The 6,059-nt window shown below is 40.1% G+C and overlaps 1 pseudogene; it reads left to right on the top strand.

Annotated features, from left to right (window-relative positions):
• Positions 1-384: 384 nt before the first annotated feature.
• LOC129512073 (guanine nucleotide-binding protein G(I)/G(S)/G(O) subunit gamma-10-like) lies at positions 385-859 on the top strand (annotated as a pseudogene).
• Positions 860-6,059: the final 5,200 nt, after the last annotated feature.

Genomic DNA, 6,059 nt, shown 5'->3' with positions numbered 1-6,059 from the left:
CCAATGTCTCTACTCTCCTCTTTCATACAAAAGACTAAGGCAACTTGTTTGTTTTAAAGATTTTATTTTGGATCTCTTCATGGGCTCTCTCTTCTGTTTCACTGATCTATTTCTCTACATCTGTGCCAATGACACACTGTCTGAATTACTATGATTTTAAGGTAAGTCATAATTCCTGGTAGGGCAATTCCTTCACTTTGTTTTTATTCTTATTCTTATTGCACTCTCCTGAAATTTACAATAAGCTTATCAAATCCTACATGCAATAATGTGTTGGGATTTTGACTGGAATGCATTGAATCTGTATATAAATGTGTGAAAATGACACCTTTATTTACAATGCGGACTCATCCATCCATGAATATAGTATACTTCTGCATTTCTTAAAGCATCCTTTAATGTCTCTCAATAAAGTTTAATAGTTTTTTATAGAAGTCTGGTATACAGGCCCTTGGAGCCCCATGCCACTGCCATGTCTTCTGGGGCCAGTATGAATGCCTTGCAGCGCCTGGTGAAGCTGCTCAAGCTGGAGGCCGGCATGGAGAGGATCAAGGTCTTGTAGACAGCTGCAGAGCTTCAACAGTACAGCAGGCAGAGTGCCTGTAAAGATGCTCTGCTGGTAGGTGTTCCAGCTGGAAGAAACATCTTCCAGGAGCCCCGATCCTGTGCTTTATCCTAAAGGCTGGAAAAAAGTTTGCTGAGGAATGCTTTTAAGCATAAAGTGATGAGTGACTACCTCCAAGTCTCAAGAAAACACTTCTCCAGCCAAATTACTTTTAGATATTTCAGACCTTTCCTGTGGACTGGTCCTATAGCCAAAATTCTACTGAAATGGATGAGTTTCTACTCAGATAAGGAAATGGATGAAGGGGGAGACTTTAAATAATAATGGCCTGATTCTTTTGGCAAGGTGCTTTTATATTTAAGACAAACAAAAAACGTTACCACCAAATACATACATCTCTTTCATAAGCAAAGTACTAGTGTTTTTATACATAGAATATTATGTGTGTTTTATTTACTGGATGTTTACATTTTGAGAAGGAAAACATTTTTGTTCATTAAAAAATTAAGTATTTTGGGGCACCTGGGTGGTGCAGTCGGTTAAGCCTACACCTTGATTTTGGCTCAAGTCATGATCCCATGGTCATGGAACCCAGCTCTGAGTCAGGCTCTGCACTCAGTGGGGAGTCTGCTTGTCCCTCTCCCTCTGCTCCTCCTTCTCTTCCTTGTGCACTCTCTGTCTCTAAAATAAATAAATAAGTCTTTATAAGAAAATTGAGTATTTCATTAATTTGTTGTTCCTAAGATTTTTATTCCATAAAGAAACTTATTCTTGTGGATGTAACACTTTCTAAGTGAAAATAAGCAAGTATGAAATTAGGGGAAGAATAGGCTTTATTAATCAAATGGTGCCCTGATTTTTCTAAATTAGATAGTTTTATTTGTTAACACTAAGCATGGGAGCTGTTTCCAAGCAAACTTGTTTGGGAAGATTCATGTTGTGTTGTATATTAGATTGCCCCATCCTGTGTATGAAGCAGATTTGCTCTTTGTCTTCTTAAGCTCCTCTACTTTATAGTTGTGGTTTTACTTAAAAAAAAATAAACAAAAAAAACCCTTAACTACATTATTTCATGTCTTCAAAAAAAGATGTTTCAGTGTGATCTTCAGAACATTGCAAATGATTAAAAACAAAACAATGGAAAATACTAAAACCTAAATGAATTTTTGATGTCACAAATGTTTACTTAATGATGTGCCTTTGATTTAATTCAGGACACTTTTAAAAGGATATTTTATTTGTGTTTGTAATAATCTTTGATGAGTTTGGAAATAAAATTTCTGCTTAATTCCTCATTTTCTGAAAAAAACGTCTAACATTTTGTTAGACTCATTCATAAATTCCTCATTTCTGTTGCAATGTAAATGATAACTCTTTTAAAAATTTAATTTTCTCATGCTACTGTCCATGTATTTAAAAAATTCATTTTGGTTATTTTAATTTTATACCCAGCAATCTTGCAAAACTTTCTTACTAGTCTAATAATATTAGTAGACTCTTGGATTTTTATTCATATAACATTATTTGTACATATTTAAAGTTTTGTTTCTCTTTTTCTTAATCTTACCCTTACATTGTTTTTTTTTTCTTTATTGAGATGCATAGAACTTCCAGTATAACATTGATTGAAGTGGTGACTGACCATCCTTGTCTTGTTTTCCAACTCAAAGGCAGTAGTTGCACAAGATAATCTCTTGAGTGCCTTCCAACCCAAAGATCTTGATTTTCCTCATGATCATATTCTTTCTGGATAAGACAGCTACTCAGCCTTCTGGAGTTTTCTCCTGTTCCAGAGTAAGAGTCATAATTTGTGTCCAGACTTTTAATAGCTGCGTATGCCCAGCCTGGATCTAAAAGATCCTAGAGTTTGATCACTTACTCTTCAACATTTCATATTTATTGAATCATTTCCTCCCAAAGTCAGCTCCTCCCCAAACTCTCAAAGCATTTCTGGTTCATATTTCAAATCATGACTAATATTAAAAAAAACTGTTATGAAAAAAAAAACTGTTATGGATGAGAAGGTGGCTATGCCCATTTTCCTTTTTAAAAATCTCCCTCTTCTCCTTCAAGGAGGGAAAAAGAGGGTAGTGACTTTGCTCCCCAGTCTAAACTCCGTCTGAAAGACTAGTCATACTATGTTGTGCTATCTTTTCTGGGGTGTCTAAGCTTCATCCAGTGGTAAGAACACCAGGTACAGCACAACTGATTAGCTCTCTTTCACCAGAAATGCCTAATATTCTTCTTTTTGAAGGTAATAAAACAAACAGCTATTGGAAGAAGGTTTGCAAAATAAGCATCGAGGGTAGTGTTCACCAGGCTATTCAATCTTCCTTGTATAGGAAGGAGGCACAGAATATAGTAGACCCTTGAACAATGTGAGGGGTGCCAACCTTCCATGCAGTCAAAAATTCACAACTTTTAAGTACCCCAAATGTAACTACCATTAACCTAACATTGGCTGTAAGCCTTACTGATAACATAAAAAATTAACACATATTTTGTATGTTATATGTAACATGTACTGCATTCTTACAATAAAGCAAGCTAGAGAAAAGAAAATGTTATGAAACAAGTCATAAGAGAAAATACATTTACAGTATTGTATTATAAAAAGTCGGGATCCCTGGGTGGCGCAGCGGTTTGGCGCCTGCCTTTGGCCCAGGGCGCGATCCTGGAGACCCGGGATCGAATCCCATATCGGGCTCCCGGTGCATGGAGCCTGCTTCTCACTCTGCCTGTGTCTCTGCCTCTCTCTCTCTCTCTGTGACTATCATAAAAAAAAAAATAAAAAATAAAAAAAAAAATAAAAAGTCCACATATAAGTGGACCTGTGCAGTTCAAACCCCTGTTGTTCAAGGGTTAACTGTGCGTTTCTTTTGAATATCAGCATAGTTGGTTTCTCCTGTTGAACTATTATGTTTCTGCAATGGGGTTAACACTTTTAGATGAATTTTCATATCCTGTAAATTTTGTTGTTCTGGGGTTTCTTGTCCACTGAAGCAATGTTTGGGGCATGAGGCGAGAGGGAGGCATATAAAATACCAGCTGAACTCATTCAGACTAGATTTCTGTCTGCATCTATAGCAAGATTCTTGGATGGAATGCAGTTATCATTAAGAGAAAGCGTTTTCCAAATTCCTTTAACTCTCATTTAATACACTAAGACTTAGGTCTCCCTGGCTAATTCTGAGAAAATGAAGAGAGGAACACCTGCTCCTTCTATTTGGTAGACTGTGAGGACAAAGGGGGTAGAGAGAGAAGAGGTAGACCAGGAGCCAAGGTTTCTCTCTGCCACTAGCATTCTTGCATCTACCACCTTCCCCACACACAACCTGGCACTCTGGGAGTTTCTTTCTTTCTTTCTTTTTTTTTTTTTTTACTCTGGGAGTTTCTGAAGCATCCAGAAAAGTATGAAGGAGACAGTGTCTGGGCCAGGGGTGCCCTTATCCATGCATGTGGGGGAAGACCACAAGTCCAGGAGAAGTGCCCATGTAATGGCATGGAGGTGCAGCAGGAAGTGGTAGGAAGGGAGGCCCAAGGCAGCACCAGAGCAGGTGCCAAGAGAGCCAGCAGAGCGGCAGAGGACAGGCTGGGTGACAGGACCAAGTGGTCACTCGGGCAACTGGAAGGGTCCATGGGTTCCAGTGTCGCCATAGCACCCTAGAGAGCCAGATGGGGTTCACCCCACTACAGTGGTCATCAGTTCAGGGACCAGGCTAGTCCATCCTCTCAGGGAGGAGAGCAGTGAGGATCCAGGGTTTGCCCCAGGAACTCAAGGACTTGCTCCAGGCTGCCACGAGGATCTGGTCAGAACCATTTGCCACACTGGGTTCAGGAAGCAGAGAAAGCAGTCTCCCAGGGGTTGAGATTCACCCAAGTCATCCAAATTACTTAAAAAAGACAATTTTAGTTACTGAGTCATATTGGAAGTTTACCAATTTGGACAAAATTTCATTTTTATCTCCCCACTCCCACTCCTGGGCCAGATTCCTAGTGGAACTGATAAGAAAGCATAGATTAGTTTTAAAGAAAATAAGAAAACTATATCTTTTCCCCTATAATCATTGTAAAGTGAGTACATGTGCCTCACCACACATCTTTTTATGAAACTGAGAATTATCTATTTCCTCGTGGTCTCTTTTTAGTTTTATTTTTTTTAAGATTTTATTTATTCACTCATGAGAGAGAGAGAAAGAGAGAGAGAGAGAGGCAGAGACACAGGCAGAGGGAGAAGTCGGCTCCATGAAGGGAGCCCGACGCGGGACTTGATCCTGGGACTCCAGAATCACGCCCCGGGCCGAAGGCAGGTACTTAACCGCTGAGCCACCCAGGGATCCCCTCTTTTTAGTTTTAGAGCTGAGCTGCATGTTATACTCAAAGACAGAAAATATTCTCAATTAGATAGGGAAAGGGTACAGGCTTGGAATTAGGCAGGCTGGAGTGTGCGGCCCAGGGCTGCATTACTTTTGGGGGTCCTAGGCACTTTTACATCTGTGGGCCCCTTCTTCCATTAAAAAAAGTAAAAAATTATGTTGTTATAAAGGATGTATTAATATTACATATTAAAACATTTTCTTCAATTTAAACTTTCTTTTTCTTCTTCTTCTGATTTTATAAGAAATTTTAAAACATTTTCATAGGCTGAAAAATCTCATGGGTCCTGTTGTGCCTGCACTTGCCCTGGGCATGCCTCTCTGTTCTTGTCTTTCTCATCTGTAAAATGGGGTTATTGGATTACAGGATGGAATGCATGCAAGAACTTGGCACATGATGATAACATTGGTTTCTTTTCTCAATTTCCATAGACTTGATTTTCTATTTCAGTGATCTTGCTGCATGTGTGGTTTTCATCGTGAGTCACCTTCAAATTCTCTTTGGAAGTGGAGGGGGGCGTATAAATTATAAATAAAAATTCCTTTTTACTTCCTCAGCACTTAGCACAATGCCTGCTTTATGTTCTGAATCCTCATTTGTTGACTGTGCCGGTCAATGGCTCTCCCTCTTCCCAGCCTCCACCCACCACCCTGTCCCACTCAGGCCCTGACATAATCCAAAAGCAACCTTTCTCCCTTTCTTTTTCCTCTTCTCTCTCCCTCAAAATTCTTCTTTCCTCAGTGGCCTGTGCTCAGCGGGCACCCACTGAAGGACACACCACGGAAGAGGGGTATCTCCTCACAGCCTGCGGGGGGGGGGGTGCATTCTAGCTCTGCTCTGTCAACGAGGAAGCTGTGGCTCACAATGTAAGGAGTTCACTCAACAAATGCTGGGACAAGGATCTGAACCCTGGCCTGTCTGACCACGCCATGGCGTGATTATGTCAAGCCTCCAGGATTTTGCAATTTTTACAGAGGACTACTTGGGGAGGTGACCCAAAGAACGCCTTTCCGGTGGTGAGGGAGATGTTCTTAGATGTTCTGCGAGGATTTTGTCACGCTGCTCAAATCAAACGTCTATGTCCCCACAGGTGTGTGCTAAGCTTTATCACTGTCAT

The sequence above is a fragment of the Nyctereutes procyonoides genome, unplaced genomic scaffold, assembly GCF_905146905.1.
Source record: "Nyctereutes procyonoides isolate TBG_1078 unplaced genomic scaffold, NYPRO_anot_genome, whole genome shotgun sequence".
NCBI lineage: Eukaryota > Metazoa > Chordata > Mammalia > Carnivora > Canidae > Nyctereutes > Nyctereutes procyonoides.
The sequence above is the reverse complement of the archived record's forward strand: the minus strand, read 5'-3'. Positions and strand labels throughout refer to the sequence as shown.